The following is a 22,868-nucleotide window of genomic DNA, read 5'->3' on the forward strand; positions in this document are numbered from 1 at the left end:
ACACACATAGATATAAACGTATTCTCCGTTGAGATATTGCAGCCGCTGCTGTGTCCAGGCCCAGGAGCCTTAGCACTGTGCTGTGATGTCACTCAATACCACTGACATCACTAGGTGTAAACAACATCTCTCCTTTGCTGTGTATGTGACTATGGAGCTGTTTGGTGATGTCGTCTATTACGGCCTTCATAGAAGCAACAGGAGATTGTTGCATCCATCTTGAACCCTCAGAACTACAGTGCTATGATGTCACTCACTTCCACAGGCCTTGCAGAGTGTAAACAACAACAACCCAGCTTTGTTGTGTATGTAACCAAAGGGATTTGTGATGTCACCTAGAACCTTCACAGCAGCGACAGCTTTATGAGGAGCATCAGCACTGCTCTGCCTGAGCAGAACCATCACCGCCATAGGTTGTCAAATAACCCGGATTTAACCCACACAGGTAAGTCCAATGGGGTGCAGGCATGTCCTCTATGCTTACAGCTTCCCGTGGGTGTTGGTTTGATACCGTTTGGGGACAGCCAAGGAGGCATCTGCAGGCAACAAAGGTAGGTGTGTGCTTGTGTGTGTGTTTCCTATGCAGATCCTAAGCCCAGTGTCACATGCAAGTAGGAGGAGTAAGAAGGGTTCCTGGCAAATCCGGGTTATGGATTGCATTTAAAAAGGCCCCGTGGGAGTGCAATGGGCCCCTGTCTTGCTGCTTAGCAATAATGGTATGGGTTTAGGTTCTGCTGTGTGTACTGGTGGTTGACTGCCCCCCAGCCCAGAGTGTGCATGGAAAATTGTCTGGCAGCCTCCCTGACAGCAAGCAGTGATAGTGCCCATGAAGGGGACCTTGTTGGGCCCGCCCCTTTCACGGTTATCGCTTCTCGGCCTTTTGGCTAAGATCAAGTGTAGTATCTGTTCTTATCAGTTTAATATCTGATACGTCCCCTATCTGGGGACCATATATTAAATGGATTTTTGAGAACGGGGGCCGATTTCGAAGCTTGCTTCCGTCGCCCTATGCATTGACCCGATATGGCAGTATCTTCGGGTACAGTGCACCACCCCCTTACAGGGTTAAAAAGAAAGATTCCTACTTTCATTGCTACCTGCTTGCTGGCTAGCCAGCTAGCCAGCCCTGTGGGCCTTGCTGCTGCTGCAGCCAAAAAACAAAAGGTGGTGCTGCTGCTGCTTCTGCTTCTGCTTGTGTCTGGCCCCTGTTGGAGCGTCCAGGCACGGGACTTCTGCTGCTGCTGACTAAATGGCCTCCTTAATTGGATCATTTGAGTAGCCAGCACACCTGTGCAGGTAGGGCATGACATGATAGGCAGCTGCCTTGATAGCGGGTGGGTGCTGAATGTTCCTAATTGACAAAATAAGATTAATGCTTATGAAGAAATATAAAATCTCATCCCTTCCCCAATATCGCGCCACACCCCTACCCCTTAATTCCCTGGTTGAACGTGATGGACATATGTCTTTTTTCGACCGTACTAACTATGTAACTATGTAACATAACATGGGGGGGGGGGGGGGGGGGTCTCCTGGCTGTTCACACAGGTGTGTCATTGCTGTACATTGACCATGCATTGCTTCTGTGGTATTGCAAAGGCAAAGACAAATGCTTCCAGCCATCCATTGCACTAATGGATTGGTCATCAGCTGGCTGTCTATGTCCCGCATCAATATAGACCAAAGTACAGAGGGTTAGGCTATGCTATTGTGCACCTACCTGATGCATCAGAAGGTGCGAGGCCCTTGCTAAATTCTGTGCACAGACTTTGAGATCTATGCTTTAGACTGTATCTAAACCTGCTCCAACATGGACTGACATTCTGGCCTACTTTCAGCCGATGCGACTTGTCTGTCGCTGAACAGTCGCTTTTTATGTATTCAGCACCTATGTATAATGTTGTAAAAATGCTCTAGAAGCTAAAGTCGCAGAAATGTCACACATATTTGGCCTGCAACTTTCTGTGCGACAAATTCAGACAGGAAAAATCAGTATAAATCCTTAGAAAATTATCCCCCAGTGTCTCCATCTGCTGGCGGTATTGAATAAGCATTGCTGCACTGATGGGGTATGCATTAGACGAAAAAAAAGAAGAAAAAGAAGAATAATACGCCCAGAAAAGAGGCGAAAAGGAGAAAAACGTAAAAAAACGTGAAAAAAAAGTAAGAGGAAGAGAAGGGAAAAAAAGGTGGAAATGGCTTTAAAAGTGATTTCGGCGGAGAAATATATATATATATATATATATATATATATATATATATATATGCGCACACACACACATAGATATAAACGTATTCTCCGTTGAGATATTGCAGCCGCTGCTGTGTCCAGGCCCAGGAGCCTTAGCACTGTGCTGTGATGTCACTCAATACCACTGACATCACTAGGTGTAAACAACATCTCTCCTTTGCTGTGTATGTGACTATGGAGCTGTTTGGTGATGTCGTCTATTACGGCCTTCATAGAAGCAACAGGAGATTGTTGCATCCATCTTGAACCCTCAGAACTACAGTGCTATGATGTCACTCACTTCCACAGGCCTTGCAGAGTGTAAACAACAACAACCCAGCTTTGTTGTGTATGTAACCAAAGGGATTTGTGATGTCACCTAGAACCTTCACAGCAGCGACAGCTTTATGAGGAGCATCAGCACTGCTCTGCCTGAGCAGAACCATCACCGCCATAGGTTGTCAAATAACCCGGATTTAACCCACACAGGTAAGTCCAATGGGGTGCAGGCATGTCCTCTATGCTTACAGCTTCCCGTGGTTGTTGGTTTGATACCGTTTGGGGACAGCCAAGGAGGCATCTGCAGGCAACAAAGGTAGGTGTGTGCTTGTGTGTGTGTTTCCTATGCAGATCCTAAGCCCAGTGTCACATGCAAGTAGGAGGAGTAAGAAGGGTTCCTGGCAAATCCGGGTTATGGATTGCATTTAAAAAGGCCCCGTGGGAGTGCAATGGGCCCCTGTCTTGCTGCTTAGCAATAATGGTATGGGTTTAGGTTCTGCTGTGTGTACTGGTGGTTGACTGCCCCCCAGCCCAGAGTGTGCATGGAAAATTGTCTGGCAGCCTCCCTGACAGCAAGCAGTGATAGTGCCCATGAAGGGGACCTTGTTGGGCCCGCCCCTTTCACGGTTATCGCTTCTCGGCCTTTTGGCTAAGATCAAGTGTAGTATCTGTTCTTATCAGTTTAATATCTGATACGTCCCCTATCTGGGGACCATATATTAAATGGATTTTTGAGAACGGGGGCCGATTTCGAAGCTTGCTTCCGTCGCCCTATGCATTGACCCGATATGGCAGTATCTTCGGGTACAGTGCACCACCCCCTTACAGGGTTAAAAAGAAAGATTCCTACTTTCATTGCTACCTGCTTGCTGGCTAGCCAGCTAGCCAGCCCTGTGGGCCTTGCTGCTGCTGCAGCCAAAAAACAAAAGGTGGTGCTGCTGCTGCTTCTGCTGCTTCTGCTTCTGCTTCTGCTTGTGTCTGGCCCCTGTTGGAGCGTCCAGGCACAGGACTTCTGCTGCTGCTGACTAAATGGCCTCCTTAATTGGATCATTTGAGTAGCCAGCACACCTGTGCAGGTAGGGCATGACATGATAGGCAGCTGCCTTGATAGCGGGTGGGTGCTGAATGTTCCTAATTGACAAAATAAGATTAATGCTTATGAAGAAATATAAAATCTCATCCCTTCCCCAATATCGCGCCACACCCCTACCCCTTAATTCCCTGGTTGAACGTGATGGACATATGTCTTTTTTCGACCGTACTAACTATGTAACTATGTAACATAACATGGGGGGGGGGGGGTCTCCTGGCTGTTCACACAGGTGTGTCATTGCTGTACATTGACCATGCATTGCTTCTGTGGTATTGCAAAGGCAAAGACAAATGCTTCCAGCCATCCATTGCACTAATGGATTGGTCATCAGCTGGCTGTCTATGTCCCGCATCAATATAGACCAAAGTACAGAGGGTTAGGCTATGCTATTGTGCACCTACCTGATGCATCAGAAGGTGCGAGGCCCTTGCTAAATTCTGTGCACAGACTTTGAGATCTATGCTTTAGACTGTATCTAAACCTGCTCCAACATGGACTGACATTCTGGCCTACTTTCAGCCGATGCGACTTGTCTGTCGCTGAACAGTCGCTTTTTATGTATTCAGCACCTATGTATAATGTTGTAAAAATGCTCTAGAAGCTAAAGTTGCAGAAATGTCACACATATTTGGCCTGCAACTTTCTGTGCGACAAATTCAGACAGGAAAAATCAGTATAAATCCTTAGAAAATTATCCCCCAGTGTCTCCATCTGCTGGCGGTATTGAATAAGCATTGCTGCACTGATGGGGTATGCATTAGACGAAAAAAAAGAAGAAAAAGAAGAATAATACGCCCAGAAAAGAGGCGAAAAGGAGAAAAACGTAAAAAAACGTGAAAAAAAAGTAAGAGGAAGAGAAGGGAAAAAAAGGTGGAAATGGGTTTAAAAGTGATTTCGGCGGAGAAATATATATATATATATATATATATATATATATATATATATATGCGCACACACACACATAGATATAAACGTATTCTCCGTTGAGATATTGCAGCCGCTGCTGTGTCCAGGCCCAGGAGCCTTAGCACTGTGCTGTGATGTCACTCAATACCACTGACATCACTAGGTGTAAACAACATCTCTCCTTTGCTGTGTATGTGACTATGGAGCTGTTTGGTGATGTCGTCTATTACGGCCTTCATAGAAGCAACAGGAGATTGTTGCATCCATCTTGAACCCTCAGAACTACAGTGCTATGATGTCACTCACTTCCACAGGCCTTGCAGAGTGTAAACAACAACAACCCAGCTTTGTTGTGTATGTAACCAAAGGGATTTGTGATGTCACCTAGAACCTTCACAGCAGCGACAGCTTTATGAGGAGCATCAGCACTGCTCTGCCTGAGCAGAACCATCACCGCCATAGGTTGTCAAATAACCCGGATTTAACCCACACAGGTAAGTCCAATGGGGTGCAGGCATGTCCTCTATGCTTACAGCTTCCCGTGGGTGTTGGTTTGATACCGTTTGGGGACAGCCAAGGAGGCATCTGCAGGCAACAAAGGTAGGTGTGTGCTTGTGTGTGTGTTTCCTATGCAGATCCTAAGCCCAGTGTCACATGCAAGTAGGAGGAGTAAGAAGGGTTCCTGGCAAATCCGGGTTATGGATTGCATTTAAAAAGGCCCCGTGGGAGTGCAATGGGCCCCTGTCTTGCTGCTTAGCAATAATGGTATGGGTTTAGGTTCTGCTGTGTGTACTGGTGGTTGACTGCCCCCCAGCCCAGAGTGTGCATGGAAAATTGTCTGGCAGCCTCCCTGACAGCAAGCAGTGATAGTGCCCATGAAGGGGACCTTGTTGGGCCCGCCCCTTTCACGGTTATCGCTTCTCGGCCTTTTGGCTAAGATCAAGTGTAGTATCTGTTCTTATCAGTTTAATATCTGATACGTCCCCTATCTGGGGACCATATATTAAATGGATTTTTGAGAACGGGGGCCGATTTCGAAGCTTGCTTCCGTCGCCCTATGCATTGACCCGATATGGCAGTATCTTCGGGTACAGTGCACCACCCCCTTACAGGGTTAAAAAGAAAGATTCCTACTTTCATTGCTACCTGCTTGCTGGCTAGCCAGCTAGCCAGCCCTGTGGGCCTTGCTGCTGCTGCAGCCAAAAAACAAAAGGTGGTGCTGCTGCTGCTTCTGCTGCTTCTGCTTCTGCTTGTGTCTGGCCCCTGTTGGAGCGTCCAGGCACAGGACTTCTGCTGCTGCTGACTAAATGGCCTCCTTAATTGGATCATTTGAGTAGCCAGCACACCTGTGCAGGTAGGGCATGACATGATAGGCAGCTGCCTTGATAGCGGGTGGGTGCTGAATGTTCCTAATTGACAAAATAAGATTAATGCTTATGAAGAAATATAAAATCTCATCCCTTCCCCAATATCGCGCCACACCCCTACCCCTTAATTCCCTGGTTGAACGTGATGGACATATGTCTTTTTTCGACCGTACTAACTATGTAACTATGTAACATAACATGGGGGGGGGGGGGGGGGGGGTCTCCTGGCTGTTCACACAGGTGTGTCATTGCTGTACATTGACCATGCATTGCTTCTGTGGTATTGCAAAGGCAAAGACAAATGCTTCCAGCCATCCATTGCACTAATGGATTGGTCATCAGCTGGCTGTCTATGTCCCGCATCAATATAGACCAAAGTACAGAGGGTTAGGCTATGCTATTGTGCACCTACCTGATGCATCAGAAGGTGCGAGGCCCTTGCTAAATTCTGTGCACAGACTTTGAGATCTATGCTTTAGACTGTATCTAAACCTGCTCCAACATGGACTGACATTCTGGCCTACTTTCAGCCGATGCGACTTGTCTGTCGCTGAACAGTCGCTTTTTATGTATTCAGCACCTATGTATAATGTTGTAAAAATGCTCTAGAAGCTAAAGTCGCAGAAATGTCACACATATTTGGCCTGCAACTTTCTGTGCGACAAATTCAGACAGGAAAAATCAGTATAAATCCTTAGAAAATTATCCCCCAGTGTCTCCATCTGCTGGCGGTATTGAATAAGCATTGCTGCACTGATGGGGTATGCATTAGACGAAAAAAAAGAAGAAAAAGAAGAATAATACGCCCAGAAAAGAGGCGAAAAGGAGAAAAACGTAAAAAAACGTGAAAAAAAAGTAAGAGGAAGAGAAGGGAAAAAAAGGTGGAAATGGGTTTAAAAGTGATTTCGGCGGAGAAATATATATATATATATATATATATATATATATATATATATATATATGCGCACACACACACATAGATATAAACGTATTCTCCGTTGAGATATTGCAGCCGCTGCTGTGTCCAGGCCCAGGAGCCTTAGCACTGTGCTGTGATGTCACTCAATACCACTGACATCACTAGGTGTAAACAACATCTCTCCTTTGCTGTGTATGTGACTATGGAGCTGTTTGGTGATGTCGTCTATTACGGCCTTCATAGAAGCAACAGGAGATTGTTGCATCCATCTTGAACCCTCAGAACTACAGTGCTATGATGTCACTCACTTCCACAGGCCTTGCAGAGTGTAAACAACAACAACCCAGCTTTGTTGTGTATGTAACCAAAGGGATTTGTGATGTCACCTAGAACCTTCACAGCAGCGACAGCTTTATGAGGAGCATCAGCACTGCTCTGCCTGAGCAGAACCATCACCGCCATAGGTTGTCAAATAACCCGGATTTAACCCACACAGGTAAGTCCAATGGGGTGCAGGCATGTCCTCTATGCTTACAGCTTCCCGTGGGTGTTGGTTTGATACCGTTTGGGGACAGCCAAGGAGGCATCTGCAGGCAACAAAGGTAGGTGTGTGCTTGTGTGTGTGTTTCCTATGCAGATCCTAAGCCCAGTGTCACATGCAAGTAGGAGGAGTAAGAAGGGTTCCTGGCAAATCCAGGTTATGGATTGCATTTAAAAAGGCCCCGTGGGAGTGCAATGGGCCCCTGTCTTGCTGCTTAGCAATAATGGTATGGGTTTAGGTTCTGCTGTGTGTACTGGTGGTTGACTGCCCCCCAGCCCAGAGTGTGCATGGAAAATTGTCTGGCAGCCTCCCTGACAGCAAGCAGTGATAGTGCCCATGAAGGGGACCTTGTTGGGCCCGCCCCTTTCACGGTTATCGCTTCTCGGCCTTTTGGCTAAGATCTTGTATCTTGTCAAGGGGCTCTGAGTTCGTCGAACCTTCGGCCTTGAGGCATCGGCGGTTTTTTAGCCGTCTTAAGCCTCATGCTGCTATAGGAGGAGGACTTACAAAGAACGGGAAGGCGATCCCCCATGGCGACCCTTAGGTTTGCTGCGCATACTGAAACTCGGATTAAGAACACCTTCCGTATTGAAGTGGATGAGGAGAAAAAGGAGAAGATGACTTTGGAATTTTTTGTCAAGAGAATTATGCTGGATTTATTGCACATTCAGAGAGAAGATGTGTTTTGCCTAAAAGACCCAGGTAAAGGACTTTTCATTCTTACCTTGACTTCCGCATCTGCATGTGACCATATGTTTGAGAAAGTTCGGGAGCTTGCCAATGAGGAGGATATGAAAGGACTTGTTTTCATTGCTCTATATTCTAATGGCGATGTTCCACTGGTGGTTACTATGCACGATCCATACGTGGATATAAGAGACATTGTCTTATTTTTAAACCAATATTGTGCGGAAGTCAAATACTCTCATAAAATAATGAATGCAATGGACTTTTGGACTGGAAAGCATAAGTTTGCTGTTAAGTTCAGAGAAGATGTGAGAGGAATTGGAGGTCTGTGTCGCCCACCTGCAAATTTTTTAATTGGGCGTAAACGTGGCTATTTATTCTACCCTGGGATGCCGTATTATTGCAGGAAATGCCATGAATATGGTCATACACAAGAATCTTGCAAAGAGGAAGTGGTTATTTGCAAAAGATGTGGCCAAAAAGGCCACACCACTTTGGACTGTCAAAATGAGATTCTGTGTAATGTGTGTAAGCGGAAAGGACATGCTTTTAAGGATTGTCCTCAACGCTCCTGGGCCAATATTGTGGCTACGTCGGCTGGTCCCTCGATGAGGAAGAGCTCCATGGATGCTGTGCCTGTGCCTAAGACCCACACCCTGAAAGTGATGCCTGAGTCTTCTGCTACCGGAATTCCTGTGATACCTGCTGTGGCTCATGTCTCCAAAAGCATTGTGTCCCCGGGGAAGGTCGTGGGACCTGAGACAGAAGTGAGGGGTTCTCCTCTCATGGAAGTTGAGGGTCCTGGACCGCCCAGAAGGGATACAGAGGAGATGGATGTAGAAGAACGGCGAAAGAGGAAAAGCAGAGACCGGAAAGAGGAAAAGGGCCTTAACATCAAAAGGAGTGGTCGAGTTAGTGCGGACGAGGGGAACGTGGAGATTGTCTGCCAAAAGGTTATAACAGCATCCGACCCTGTTAATATTGAGGAATTTGTGTCACCACCTACAGATTGGGGTTCTTTGTCTGAGGATAATGAATGACCCAGGAGCTACCAAGTGTTAATATCTCCTCCTTCAATGTGAGGAGTTTGAAGAGCCCAGAGAGGAGGGCTGCTTTATTTTCTTTCTTGTCTTCTTTGCCTACAGACATTTTATTTTTACAGGAATGTGCCATTGATTATGATATCAATTATTCATCTTTGAGATCTGAATGGACTCTTGGCCCGTCTGTGTGGTCAGGGGATAATGAGAGGAAAGTGACTGGTGTTGGCATACTGTTCAAGAGCAGTGAGTATAAAGTTACCTCCTTCACAGACATTGTACCCGGTAGAGCCCTGCTCGTTCATATTATTTATAATGACATGAATATGAGACTTTTAAATGTATATGCCTCTCCAGATAAGGATGAAAGATCTGATTTATTAGAGAAAATTCAGTTTTATTTACCGGGTTCATCCCCGCTTATCATCGCTGGTGATTTTAATTGTATAATGGCAGGAGAGGAGCGGGCTGGAGGATCTGAACAAAGGAAAGATAAGACTGAAAAACAACTAAAGGATTTTATAGTTGATTTTAATTTAAAAGATTTGTGGAGAACCTCTTTCCCTAATGACCCTGGGTATACCTGGGAGAATAGCCTTTATATGTCAAGGATTGATTATATTTTTGCTTCTGGATTTGCATTTTATGGGAATATGCAATTGACTTCTACCTTTTTTTCAGATCATAAGATTTTATCTGCTACATGTAAGTTTGATGGGGTTTGCAGAGCCAAAGGAGTCTGGCGTCTGAATGTCTCTTTGCTTGAAGATGAAGAAATTAAATGTAATTTTATCTATCTTTTTAAAAAATTGCAGAACTCAAGGACTAATTTTAATTCTCTTTTAGCATGGTGGGAATTCTGCAAGGTAAAATTTAAAGAGTATTTTATTAAGATGGGTGTTAAAAAAACAAAAGAGAAATTGAAATGGTATAGAGATCTTAACACAAAACTACAAACCTATTATCAACTCAAAGAGCTGGGTGTATATGTAGATGATCTGATTTTAAGTGTTAAAAGTGATATTCAGAAGGCTATAACTAACAAAGGGAAAGAAATAATTTTTAACTCCAAAGTTGAATGTAAAGAGAAGGATGAAAAGTGTACAAGATTCTTTTTTAAAAAGGTAATGGAAACAAAAAAGTTAATGATTAACATTGAGGATGAAACTACTAATGTAGGAATGTTATCCAAAGCTAAATCCTTTTATCAAGATCTGTTTAATGAGAAACCCATTGATATATCTGCTGCTAATTTTCTCCTAAGCACTTTAGATTGTGGTTTAAGTAAGGAGGACCAAGATGCACTTTGCACAGAAGTAAGATGCCAAGAATTAGAAATTGCTGCTAAAAGTTTATCCACAGGTAAAACACCAGGTTCTGATGGACTTCCTGTAGAGTTTTATAAAACCTTTTGGGAGATTTTTAAAGATGATTTGCTTAATATTTTTAAGGAGGCTTTTAATTCTGATGTTCTACCTTTATCTTGGAGGAGTGGTATAGTGTCTCTGATCCCCAAAAAGGGGGATAGGAACAGCTTAGAAAATTGGAGACCAATTACGCTTCTTAATGTTGATTATAAGATTATGTCAAAAATTTTTGTTAACAGAATGAAGCCGTTTTTGTACAAGGTCATCCATGTGGATCAGGTATGTGGTGTCCCAGGAAGGAGTGTAGCTGAACCTTTAAATGCTATTAGGGACGTCATATGGTATCAGCAAGAGCGGAATCAAAATCTAGCCATTCTATCTCTAGATTTTCATAAAGCGTTCGATAGAGTATCACATTGTTTTTTATGGATGGTTTTACAACGCATGGGTTTTCCTAACATATTTATTAAGCAAATTGCTCTCTTATATAAAGGTTCTTTTAGCAGGATTTTAATAAATGGTTTCCTTACAGATTTTATTAATTTATCATCAGGGGTAAAGCAAGGCTGCCCTCTGTCTCCTATACTGTTTATATGTGCAATAGAACCTCTGTTAAACTTAATAAGGAATGATAAAATAATAAAAGGAGTGCCAGTTCCTGGAGGTAATAATGCCACCCTTAAAGTGTGTGGCTATATGGATGATATTAATGTTTTTTGTGAAAGTGCCTTCTCTTTACAAAGAGTTGTTGATGTTACTGATTTCTTTTGTAAAGCTTCTGCTTTTAAACTTAATTTATCTAAATGTGACTGTTTTTATATAGGTAAATGGGAAAACGTGCAAATACCAAACCTAAAATTACAGTCAGAAAAAATAAAAATCCTTGGAGTCATCTTTGATAAAAATAACAATGGTGAGGAAAGTTGGCTAATGGTAAAAGAAAAGGTAAAGAAAAAGGTAGACTTTTGGTCCCTTAGGAAATTATCCTTAGAAGGTAAAATTTTGGTGATTAAGGCTATGCTAATACCCATTATGCTCTATTTAAATATGATTTATCCTCCTAATGAACTTATGTCTAGGCAACTTCAGAGGATTCTCTTTGAGTTTCTATGGAGTTCTAAAGCAGAAAAATTAAAAAGAGATACTATGTATAAGTCACAAAAAAATGGAGGAAAACAGGTTCCCTGTATTAGAAAATTTTTATACTTAAGGTTTTTTAGTTGGTGTTTTAGGGGACTTTTTATGAAAAGTGTATGGTCCTGTTTTTTAAAGTACTCTGCGGGACATATTTTTAGAAAAAGAGAATGGGTGTTTTTATCATTATCTTCTCCTGTACTTTTAACTCCGCCTAAACATTATGCCATCTTAGAAAAAATTATACGTATGTATAACCTTAAAGACTTTGACTTGTTAACCTTGAGGGATGCTCGCAAGATAGAAGTACAGTTAAATTTGCAAGAAGAAATATGTATGGTCTCTAATTTTTCTTATAATAGGTGTGTACAAATATGGAAAAAGGTAAACGAGCCATATCTTTTTAATGAGCACAAGGATTTAGCATGGATGATTATCCATGAGTGTCTTCCGGTAAGATTTTTCCAATATAGAAGAGGTCTAAATGCTGTATGTGTCTGTCCCCGGGATAATTGCAATATAGATGAAACTGTTTTGCACCTTTTCTGGAATTGTTATTTTGCACAAAAGGTTTTTAGACTAATTGGTTCTTTATTGAAATTCCTAACAGGTCTAAAAGTTTTAAATCATGAAGTTGTTTTATATGGCAAAAGTGATGGAGTTACAAAAGAAAAAGAGAGAATTTTGTGGATTTTTATCAACTGTACAAAAAATGTATTATGGAAAGTTCGTAATATCCTTGTCTTCAAAAGAGATTTTATTTGTGAAAAAGAATGTTTGAAGATGATATACAGTGAAGTTTACTTGTACTATTTAATTGATAAAAAGAGATATGGGCAGAAAAAAGCATTAGCTATATGGAATTTACATTTATGGAAAACAGTATTTGATGTATTGTAAACATTTTTTGTGATGTATTTAAGTTTTTGAGTTTTTTCAATAAAAATGTAAAAAAAAAAATCTGTTCTTATCAGTTTAATATCTGATATGTCCCCTATCTGGGGACCATATATTAAATGGATTTTTGAGAACGGGGGCCGATTTCGAAGCTTGCTTCCGTCGCCCTATGCATTGACCCGATATGGCAGTATCTTCGGGTACAGTGCACCACCCCCTTACAGGGTTAAAAAGAAAGATTCCTACTTTCATTGCTACCTGCTTGCTGGCTAGCCAGCTAGCCAGCCCTGTGGGCCTTGCTGCTGCTGCAGCCAAAAAACAAAAGGTGGTGCTGCTGCTGCTTCTGCTGCTTCTGCTTCTGCTTGTGTCTGGCCCCTGTTGGAGCGTCCAGGCACAGGACTTCTGCTGCTGCTGACTAAATGGCCTCCTTAATTGGATCATTTGAGTAGCCAGCACACCTGTGCAGGTAGGGCATGACATGATAGGCAGCTGCCTTGATAGCGGGTGGGTGCTGAATGTTCCTAATTGACAAAATAAGATTAATGCTTATGAAGAAATATAAAATCTCATCCCTTCCCCAATATCGCGCCACACCCCTACCCCTTAATTCCCTGGTTGAACGTGATGGACATATGTCTTTTTTCGACCGTACTAACTATGTAACTATGTAACATAACATGGGGGGGGGGGGGGGGGGGGGTCTCCTGGCTGTTCACACAGGTGTGTCATTGCTGTACATTGACCATGCATTGCTTCTGTGGTATTGCAAAGGCAAAGACAAATGCTTCCAGCCATCCATTGCACTAATGGATTGGTCATCAGCTGGCTGTCTATGTCCCGCATCAATATAGACCAAAGTACAGAGGGTTAGGCTATGCTATTGTGCACCTACCTGATGCATCAGAAGGTGCGAGGCCCTTGCTAAATTCTGTGCACAGACTTTGAGATCTATGCTTTAGACTGTATCTAAACCTGCTCCAACATGGACTGACATTCTGGCCTACTTTCAGCCGATGCGACTTGTCTGTCGCTGAACAGTCGCTTTTTATGTATTCAGCACCTATGTATAATGTTGTAAAAATGCTCTAGAAGCTAAAGTCGCAGAAATGTCACACATATTTGGCCTGCAACTTTCTGTGCGACAAATTCAGACAGGAAAAATCAGTATAAATCCTTAGAAAATTATCCCCCAGTGTCTCCATCTGCTGGCGGTATTGAATAAGCATTGCTGCACTGATGGGGTATGCATTAGACGAAAAAAAAGAAGAAAAAGAAGAATAATACGCCCAGAAAAGAGGCGAAAAGGAGAAAAACGTAAAAAAACGTGAAAAAAAAGTAAGAGGAAGAGAAGGGAAAAAAAGGTGGAAATGGGTTTAAAAGTGATTTCGGCGGAGAAATATATATATATATATATATATATATATATATATATATATATATATATGCGCACACACACACATAGATATAAACGTATTCTCCGTTGAGATATTGCAGCCGCTGCTGTGTCCAGGCCCAGGAGCCTTAGCACTGTGCTGTGATGTCACTCAATACCACTGACATCACTAGGTGTAAACAACATCTCTCCTTTGCTGTGTATGTGACTATGGAGCTGTTTGGTGATGTCGTCTATTACGGCCTTCATAGAAGCAACAGGAGATTGTTGCATCCATCTTGAACCCTCAGAACTACAGTGCTATGATGTCACTCACTTCCACAGGCCTTGCAGAGTGTAAACAACAACAACCCAGCTTTGTTGTGTATGTAACCAAAGGGATTTGTGATGTCACCTAGAACCTTCACAGCAGCGACAGCTTTATGAGGAGCATCAGCACTGCTCTGCCTGAGCAGAACCATCACCGCCATAGGTTGTCAAATAACCCGGATTTAACCCACACAGGTAAGTCCAATGGGGTGCAGGCATGTCCTCTATGCTTACAGCTTCCCGTGGGTGTTGGTTTGATACCGTTTGGGGACAGCCAAGGAGGCATCTGCAGGCAACAAAGGTAGGTGTGTGCTTGTGTGTGTGTTTCCTATGCAGATCCTAAGCCCAGTGTCACATGCAAGTAGGAGGAGTAAGAAGGGTTCCTGGCAAATCCGGGTTATGGATTGCATTTAAAAAGGCCCCGTGGGAGTGCAATGGGCCCCTGTCTTGCTGCTTAGCAATAATGGTATGGGTTTAGGTTCTGCTGTGTGTACTGGTGGTTGACTGCCCCCCAGCCCAGAGTGTGCATGGAAAATTGTCTGGCAGCCTCCCTGACAGCAAGCAGTGATAGTGCCCATGAAGGGGACCTTGTTGGGCCCGCCCCTTTCACGGTTATCGCTTCTCGGCCTTTTGGCTAAGATCAAGTGTAGTATCTGTTCTTATCAGTTTAATATCTGATACGTCCCCTATCTGGGGACCATATATTAAATGGATTTTTGAGAACGGGGGCCGATTTCGAAGCTTGCTTCCGTCGCCCTATGCATTGACCCGATATGGCAGTATCTTCGGGTACAGTGCACCACCCCCTTACAGGGTTAAAAAGAAAGATTCCTACTTTCATTGCTACCTGCTTGCTGGCTAGCCAGCTAGCCAGCCCTGTGGGCCTTGCTGCTGCTGCAGCCAAAAAACAAAAGGTGGTGCTGCTGCTGCTTCTGCTGCTTCTGCTTGTGTCTGGCCCCTGTTGGAGCGTCCAGGCACAGGACTTCTGCTGCTGCTGACTAAATGGCCTCCTTAATTGGATCATTTGAGTAGCCAGCACACCTGTGCAGGTAGGGCATGACATGATAGGCAGCTGCCTTGATAGCGGGTGGGTGCTGAATGTTCCTAATTGACAAAATAAGATTAATGCTTATGAAGAAATATAAAATCTCATCCCTTCCCCAATATCGCGCCACACCCCTACCCCTTAATTCCCTGGTTGAACGTGATGGACATATGTCTTTTTTCGACCGTACTAACTATGTAACTATGTAACATAACATGGGGGGGGGGGGGGGGGGGGTCTCCTGGCTGTTCACACAGGTGTGTCATTGCTGTACATTGACCATGCATTGCTTCTGTGGTATTGCAAAGGCAAAGACAAATGCTTCCAGCCATCCATTGCACTAATGGATTGGTCATCAGCTGGCTGTCTATGTCCCGCATCAATATAGACCAAAGTACAGAGGGTTAGGCTATGCTATTGTGCACCTACCTGATGCATCAGAAGGTGCGAGGCCCTTGCTAAATTCTGTGCACAGACTTTGAGATCTATGCTTTAGACTGTATCTAAACCTGCTCCAACATGGACTGACATTCTGGCCTACTTTCAGCCGATGCGACTTGTCTGTCGCTGAACAGTCGCTTTTTATGTATTCAGCACCTATGTATAATGTTGTAAAAATGCTCTAGAAGCTAAAGTCGCAGAAATGTCACACATATTTGGCCTGCAACTTTCTGTGCGACAAATTCAGACAGGAAAAATCAGTATAAATCCTTAGAAAATTATCCCCCAGTGTCTCCATCTGCTGGCGGTATTGAATAAGCATTGCTGCACTGATGGGGTATGCATTAGACGAAAAAAAAGAAGAAAAAGAAGAATAATACGCCCAGAAAAGAGGCGAAAAGGAGAAAAACGTAAAAAAACGTGAAAAAAAAGTAAGAGGAAGAGAAGGGAAAAAAAGGTGGAAATGGGTTTAAAAGTGATTTCGGCGGAGAAATATATATATATATATATATATATATATATATATATATATATGCGCACACACACACATAGATATAAACGTATTCTCCGTTGAGATATTGCAGCCGCTGCTGTGTCCAGGCCCAGGAGCCTTAGCACTGTGCTGTGATGTCACTCAATACCACTGACATCACTAGGTGTAAACAACATCTCTCCTTTGCTGTGTATGTGACTATGGAGCTGTTTGGTGATGTCGTCTATTACGGCCTTCATAGAAGCAACAGGAGATTGTTGCATCCATCTTGAACCCTCAGAACTACAGTGCTATGATGTCACTCACTTCCACAGGCCTTGCAGAGTGTAAACAACAACAACCCAGCTTTGTTGTGTATGTAACCAAAGGGATTTGTGATGTCACCTAGAACCTTCACAGCAGCGACAGCTTTATGAGGAGCATCAGCACTGCTCTGCCTGAGCAGAACCATCACCGCCATAGGTTGTCAAATAACCCGGATTTAACCCACACAGGTAAGTCCAATGGGGTGCAGGCATGTCCTCTATGCTTACAGCTTCCCGTGGGTGTTGGTTTGATACCGTTTGGGGACAGCCAAGGAGGCATCTGCAGGCAACAAAGGTAGGTGTGTGCTTGTGTGTGTGTTTCCTATGCAGATCCTAAGCCCAGTGTCACATGCAAGTAGGAGGAGTAAGAAGGGTTCCTGGCAAATCCGGGTTATGGATTGCATTTAAAAAGGCCCCGTTGGAGTGCAATGGGCCCCTGTCTTGCTGCTTAGCAATAATGGTATGGGTTTAGGTTCTGCTGTGTGTACTGGTGGTTGACTGCCCCCCAGCCCAGAGTGTGCATGGAAAATTGTCTGGCAGCCTCCCTGACAGCAAGCAGTGATAGTGCCCATGAAGGGGACCTTGTTGGGCCCGCCCCTTTCACGGTTATCGCTTCTCGGCCTTTTGGCTAAGATCAAGTGTAGTATCTGTTCTTATCAGTTTAATATCTGATACGTCCCCTATCTGGGGACCATATATTAAATGGATTTTTGAGAACGGGGGCCGATTTCGAAGCTTGCTTCCGTCGCCCTATGCATTGACCCGATATGGCAGTATCTTCGGGTACAGTGCACCACCCCCTTACAGGGTTAAAAAGAAAGATTCCTACTTTCATTGCTACCTGCTTGCTGGCTAGCCAGCTAGCCAGCCCTGTGGGCCTTGCTGCTGCTGCAGCCAAAAAACAAAAGGTGGTGCTGCTGCTGCTTCTGCTGCTTCTGCTTCTGCTTGTGTCTGGCCCCTGTTGGAGCGTCCAGGCACAGGACTTCTGCTGCTGCTGACTAAATGGCCTCCTTAATTGGATCATTTGAGTAGCCAGCACACCTGTGCAGGTAGGGCATGACATGATAGGCAGCTGCCTTGATAGCGGGTGGGTGCTGAATGTTCCTAATTGACAAAATAAGATTAATGCTTATGAAGAAATATAAAATCTCATCCCTTCCCCAATATCGCGCCACACCCCTACCCCTTAATTCCCTGGTTGAACGTGATGGACATATGTCTTTTTTCGACCGTACTAACTATGTAACTATGTAACATAACATGGGGGGGGGGGGGGGGGTCTCCTGGCTGTTCACACAGGTGTGTCATTGCTGTACATTGACCATGCATTGCTTCTGTGGTATTGCAAAGGCAAAGACAAATGCTTCCAGCCATCCATTGCACTAATGGATTGGTCATCAGCTGGCTGTCTATGTCCCGCATCAATATAGACCAAAGTACAGAGGGTTAGGCTATGCTATTGTGCACCTACCTGATGCATCAGAAGGTGCGAGGCCCTTGCTAAATTCTGTGCACAGACTTTGAGATCTATGCTTTAGACTGTATCTAAACCTGCTCCAACATGGACTGACATTCTGGCCTACTTTCAGCCGATGCGACTTGTCTGTCGCTGAACAGTCGCTTTTTATGTATTCAGCACCTATGTATAATGTTGTAAAAATGCTCTAGAAGCTAAAGTCGCAGAAATGTCACACATATTTGGCCTGCAACTTTCTGTGCGACAAATTCAGACAGGAAAAATCAGTATAAATCCTTAGAAAATTATCCCCCAGTGTCTCCATCTGCTGGCGGTATTGAATAAGCATTGCTGCACTGATGGGGTATGCATTAGACGAAAAAAAAGAAGAAAAAGAAGAATAATACGCCCAGAAAAGAGGCGAAAAGGAGAAAAACGTAAAAAAACGTGAAAAAAAAGTAAGAGGAAGAGAAGGGAAAAAAAGGTGGAAATGGGTTTAAAAGTGATTTCGGCGGAGAAATATATATATATATATATATATATATATATATATATATATGCGCACACACACACATAGATATAAACGTATTCTCCGTTGAGATATTGCAGCCGCTGCTGTGTCCAGGCCCAGGAGCCTTAGCACTGTGCTGTGATGTCACTCAATACCACTGACATCACTAGGTGTAAACAACATCTCTCCTTTGCTGTGTATGTGACTATGGAGCTGTTTGGTGATGTCGTCTATTACGGCCTTCATAGAAGCAACAGGAGATTGTTGCATCCATCTTGAACCCTCAGAACTACAGTGCTATGATGTCACTCACTTCCACAGGCCTTGCAGAGTGTAAACAACAACAACCCAGCTTTGTTGTGTATGTAACCAAAGGGATTTGTGATGTCACCTAGAACCTTCACAGCAGCGACAGCTTTATGAGGAGCATCAGCACTGCTCTGCCTGAGCAGAACCATCACCGCCATAGGTTGTCAAATAACCCGGATTTAACCCACACAGGTAAGTCCAATGGGGTGCAGGCATGTCCTCTATGCTTACAGCTTCCCGTGGGTGTTGGTTTGATACCGTTTGGGGACAGCCAAGGAGGCATCTGCAGGCAACAAAGGTAGGTGTGTGCTTGTGTGTGTGTTTCCTATGCAGATCCTAAGCCCAGTGTCACATGCAAGTAGGAGGAGTAAGAAGGGTTCCTGGCAAATCCGGGTTATGGATTGCATTTAAAAAGGCCCCGTTGGAGTGCAATGGGCCCCTGTCTTGCTGCTTAGCAATAATGGTATGGGTTTAGGTTCTGCTGTGTGTACTGGTGGTTGACTGCCCCCCAGCCCAGAGTGTGCATGGAAAATTGTCTGGCAGCCTCCCTGACAGCAAGCAGTGATAGTGCCCATGAAGGGGACCTTGTTGGGCCCGCCCCTTTCACGGTTATCGCTTCTCGGCCTTTTGGCTAAGATCAAGTGTAGTATCTGTTCTTATCAGTTTAATATCTGATACGTCCCCTATCTGGGGACCATATATTAAATGGATTTTTGAGAACGGGGGCCGATTTCGAAGCTTGCTTCCGTCGCCCTATGCATTGACCCGATATGGCAGTATCTTCGGGTACAGTGCACCACCCCCTTACAGGGTTAAAAAGAAAGATTCCTACTTTCATTGCTACCTGCTTGCTGGCTAGCCAGCTAGCCAGCCCTGTGGGCCTTGCTGCTGCTGCAGCCAAAAAACAAAAGGTGGTGCTGCTGCTGCTTCTGCTGCTTCTGCTTCTGCTTGTGTCTGGCCCCTGTTGGAGCGTCCAGGCACAGGACTTCTGCTGCTGCTGACTAAATGGCCTCCTTAATTGGATCATTTGAGTAGCCAGCACACCTGTGCAGGTAGGGCATGACATGATAGGCAGCTGCCTTGATAGCGGGTGGGTGCTGAATGTTCCTAATTGACAAAATAAGATTAATGCTTATGAAGAAATATAAAATCTCATCCCTTCCCCAATATCGCGCCACACCCCTACCCCTTAATTCCCTGGTTGAACGTGATGGACATATGTCTTTTTTCGACCGTACTAACTATGTAACTATGTAACATAACATGGGGGGGGGGGGGGGGGGGTCTCCTGGCTGTTCACACAGGTGTGTCATTGCTGTACATTGACCATGCATTGCTTCTGTGGTATTGCAAAGGCAAAGACAAATGCTTCCAGCCATCCATTGCACTAATGGATTGGTCATCAGCTGGCTGTCTATGTCCCGCATCAATATAGACCAAAGTACAGAGGGTTAGGCTATGCTATTGTGCACCTACCTGATGCATCAGAAGGTGCGAGGCCCTTGCTAAATTCTGTGCACAGACTTTGAGATCTATGCTTTAGACTGTATCTAAACCTGCTCCAACATGGACTGACATTCTGGCCTACTTTCAGCCGATGCGACTTGTCTGTCGCTGAACAGTCGCTTTTTATGTATTCAGCACCTATGTATAATGTTGTAAAAATGCTCTAGAAGCTAAAGTCGCAGAAATGTCACACATATTTGGCCTGCAACTTTCTGTGCGACAAATTCAGACAGGAAAAATCAGTATAAATCCTTAGAAAATTATCCCCCAGTGTCTCCATCTGCTGGCGGTATTGAATAAGCATTGCTGCACTGATGGGGTATGCATTAGACGAAAAAAAAGAAGAAAAAGAAGAATAATACGCCCAGAAAAGAGGCGAAAAGGAGAAAAACGTAAAAAAAAAGTAAGAGGAAGAGAAGGGAAAAAAAGGTGGAAATGGGTTTAAAAGTGATTTCGGCGGAGAAATATATATATATATATATATATATATATATATATATATATATATGCGCACACACACACATAGATATAAACGTATTCTCCGTTGAGATATTGCAGCCGCTGCTGTGTCCAGGCCCAGGAGCCTTAGCACTGTGCTGTGATGTCACTCAATACCACTGACATCACTAGGTGTAAACAACATCTCTCCTTTGCTGTGTATGTGACTATGGAGCTGTTTGGTGATGTCGTCTATTACGGCCTTCATAGAAGCAACAGGAGATTGTTGCATCCATCTTGAACCCTCAGAACTACAGTGCTATGATGTCACTCACTTCCACAGGCCTTGCAGAGTGTAAACAACAACAACCCAGCTTTGTTGTGTATGTAACCAAAGGGATTTGTGATGTCACCTAGAACCTTCACAGCAGCGACAGCTTTATGAGGAGCATCAGCACTGCTCTGCCTGAGCAGAACCATCACCGCCATAGGTTGTCAAATAACCCGGATTTAACCCACACAGGTAAGTCCAATGGGGTGCAGGCATGTCCTCTATGCTTACAGCTTCCCGTGGGTGTTGGTTTGATACCGTTTGGGGACAGCCAAGGAGGCATCTGCAGGCAACAAAGGTAGGTGTGTGCTTGTGTGTGTGTTTCCTATGCAGATCCTAAGCCCAGTGTCACATGCAAGTAGGAGGAGTAAGAAGGGTTCCTGGCAAATCCGGGTTATGGATTGCATTTAAAAAGGCCCCGTGGGAGTGCAATGGGCCCCTGTCTTGCTGCTTAGCAATAATGGTATGGGTTTAGGTTCTGCTGTGTTTACTGGTGGTTGACTGCCCCCCAGCCCAGAGTGTGCATGGAAAATTGTCTGGCAGCCTCCCTGACAGCAAGCAGTGATAGTGCCCATGAAGGGGACCTTGTTGGGCCCGCCCCTTTCACGGTTATCGCTTCTCGGCCTTTTGGCTAAGATCAAGTGTCTTGCCCTAAGGTATTCGGGTACCCCTCTCCTCGGCCTTGTGGGATCGCCCAGGTTTATTGCCTGGGCTTCACCCACCTGCTGCTATTGGGGAGAGGGCTTAGTCCCAGGATAACGGGAAGGTGATCATCGGAGGACGGGTCTGCCGGAGAGGATGGCTAATGCGCCGAACGCTCCTAATACAGTACGGCTGTTTATCGAGGAGGAAAAGAGGAGTGCCTACGGGATTTTGCATGTCCAGCAGAAGGTCGTGGAAGGAGTGCTGAGGATGCCGCATGCTTCCATCTTCTGTGTCCAGGTCTTTCCCAGCCAAGGATTCTTTGACGTGACCTTCTACAACCTGGATGATCTCCGTACCTGTCTCTACCGGAGTAAGGAGAATGCTTCTCACCCTGACCTACAAGGGATCCGATTCATTTCCTGCGAGGCTCGGCCTAAGAAAGTTCCAGTGGTAGTGCATATGTACAACCCTTTTGTGCGGGATGAGGAGATCCAGACCTTTCTAAGAAGGTATTGTGTGTCTGTTTCTGGTGCGGAGAGGAAAAATAACATCCTGGGGACTTTCACAGGCATGAGACGTTTTTGGGTGGAGTTTAGGCCTGCCCCCGAGGGTGGTGCTGAAGGTTTTTGTCACCCCCCGCAGAACTTTGCGATAGGGAACAACAGGGGGTTTCTGCACTACCCGGGGATGCCAAGTTTTTGCCGGGACTGTTTTTGCTTTGGTCATACCAGAGAGAACTGTACAACCGGGCAGGTTTGCAGGAACTGCCACAAGCCTGATCACCGCACTGCAGACTGTCCCGAGAAACGCAAGTGTCATTTCTGTGGTTCTTCGGATCACCTGGCTAGGAGTTGCCCCACTTACCAGTCCGGGGCACCCCGATCATATGCAATGGCTCTTCGAGGTGGGACAGTTCCTGAGGACTCCAATGCTGCCAGGGCAGGCGATGCAGAGGTTAGCGTGCTGACCAGTGAAGCAGAGTCTGCCCCTGTTTTTCCTTCCATTTCTAGGTCTGTTCCGGATGCTTTGGTGGCAGAGGGGGAGAAGGCGGAGTCTGTTTCGGGGGCATCTGTTTCGGAGGCCTCTGATCCGCCAGAGGAGATGACTGTGGACAAAGAATCCTTGAAGAGAAAGATGCCGGTGGAAGAATCGGAGGATGACTGTCCGACTCCTCAGAGTCAAAGGATTGAGGACTTTCCTAGCCCGGGAAGGGAGGAGGCAGGTGG

The 22,868-nt window shown here is 44.8% G+C and overlaps 7 non-coding genes across 7 annotated transcripts; all 7 read left to right on the plus strand.

The window, feature by feature from the left end:
• Positions 1 to 864: 864 nt before the first annotated feature.
• LOC130313070 (U2 spliceosomal RNA) lies at positions 865 to 1,055 on the plus strand. Its single transcript, XR_008861093.1, has one exon. It is a non-coding gene; the product is annotated as a U2 spliceosomal RNA (small nuclear RNA).
• A 2,083-nt stretch (positions 1,056 to 3,138) lies between these two features.
• On the plus strand, positions 3,139 to 3,329 carry LOC130313082 (U2 spliceosomal RNA). The gene has a single exon (XR_008861104.1). It is a non-coding gene; the product is annotated as a U2 spliceosomal RNA (small nuclear RNA).
• Positions 3,330 to 5,421: 2,092 nt separating this feature from the next.
• LOC130313095 (U2 spliceosomal RNA) lies at positions 5,422 to 5,612 on the plus strand. Its single transcript, XR_008861115.1, has one exon. It is a non-coding gene; the product is annotated as a U2 spliceosomal RNA (small nuclear RNA).
• A 6,867-nt stretch (positions 5,613 to 12,479) lies between these two features.
• On the plus strand, positions 12,480 to 12,676 carry LOC130313156 (U2 spliceosomal RNA). Its single transcript, XR_008861166.1, has one exon. It is a non-coding gene; the product is annotated as a U2 spliceosomal RNA (small nuclear RNA).
• Positions 12,677 to 14,776: 2,100 nt separating this feature from the next.
• LOC130313107 (U2 spliceosomal RNA) lies at positions 14,777 to 14,967 on the plus strand. Its single transcript, XR_008861126.1, has one exon. It is a non-coding gene; the product is annotated as a U2 spliceosomal RNA (small nuclear RNA).
• Positions 14,968 to 17,054: 2,087 nt separating this feature from the next.
• On the plus strand, positions 17,055 to 17,245 carry LOC130313119 (U2 spliceosomal RNA). The gene has a single exon (XR_008861137.1). It is a non-coding gene; the product is annotated as a U2 spliceosomal RNA (small nuclear RNA).
• A 2,088-nt stretch (positions 17,246 to 19,333) lies between these two features.
• On the plus strand, positions 19,334 to 19,524 carry LOC130313131 (U2 spliceosomal RNA). The gene has a single exon (XR_008861148.1). It is a non-coding gene; the product is annotated as a U2 spliceosomal RNA (small nuclear RNA).
• Positions 19,525 to 22,868: the final 3,344 nt, after the last annotated feature.

This window comes from Hyla sarda, unplaced genomic scaffold (assembly GCF_029499605.1).
Source record: "Hyla sarda isolate aHylSar1 unplaced genomic scaffold, aHylSar1.hap1 scaffold_175, whole genome shotgun sequence".
Classification (NCBI taxonomy): Eukaryota; Metazoa; Chordata; class Amphibia; order Anura; family Hylidae; genus Hyla; species Hyla sarda.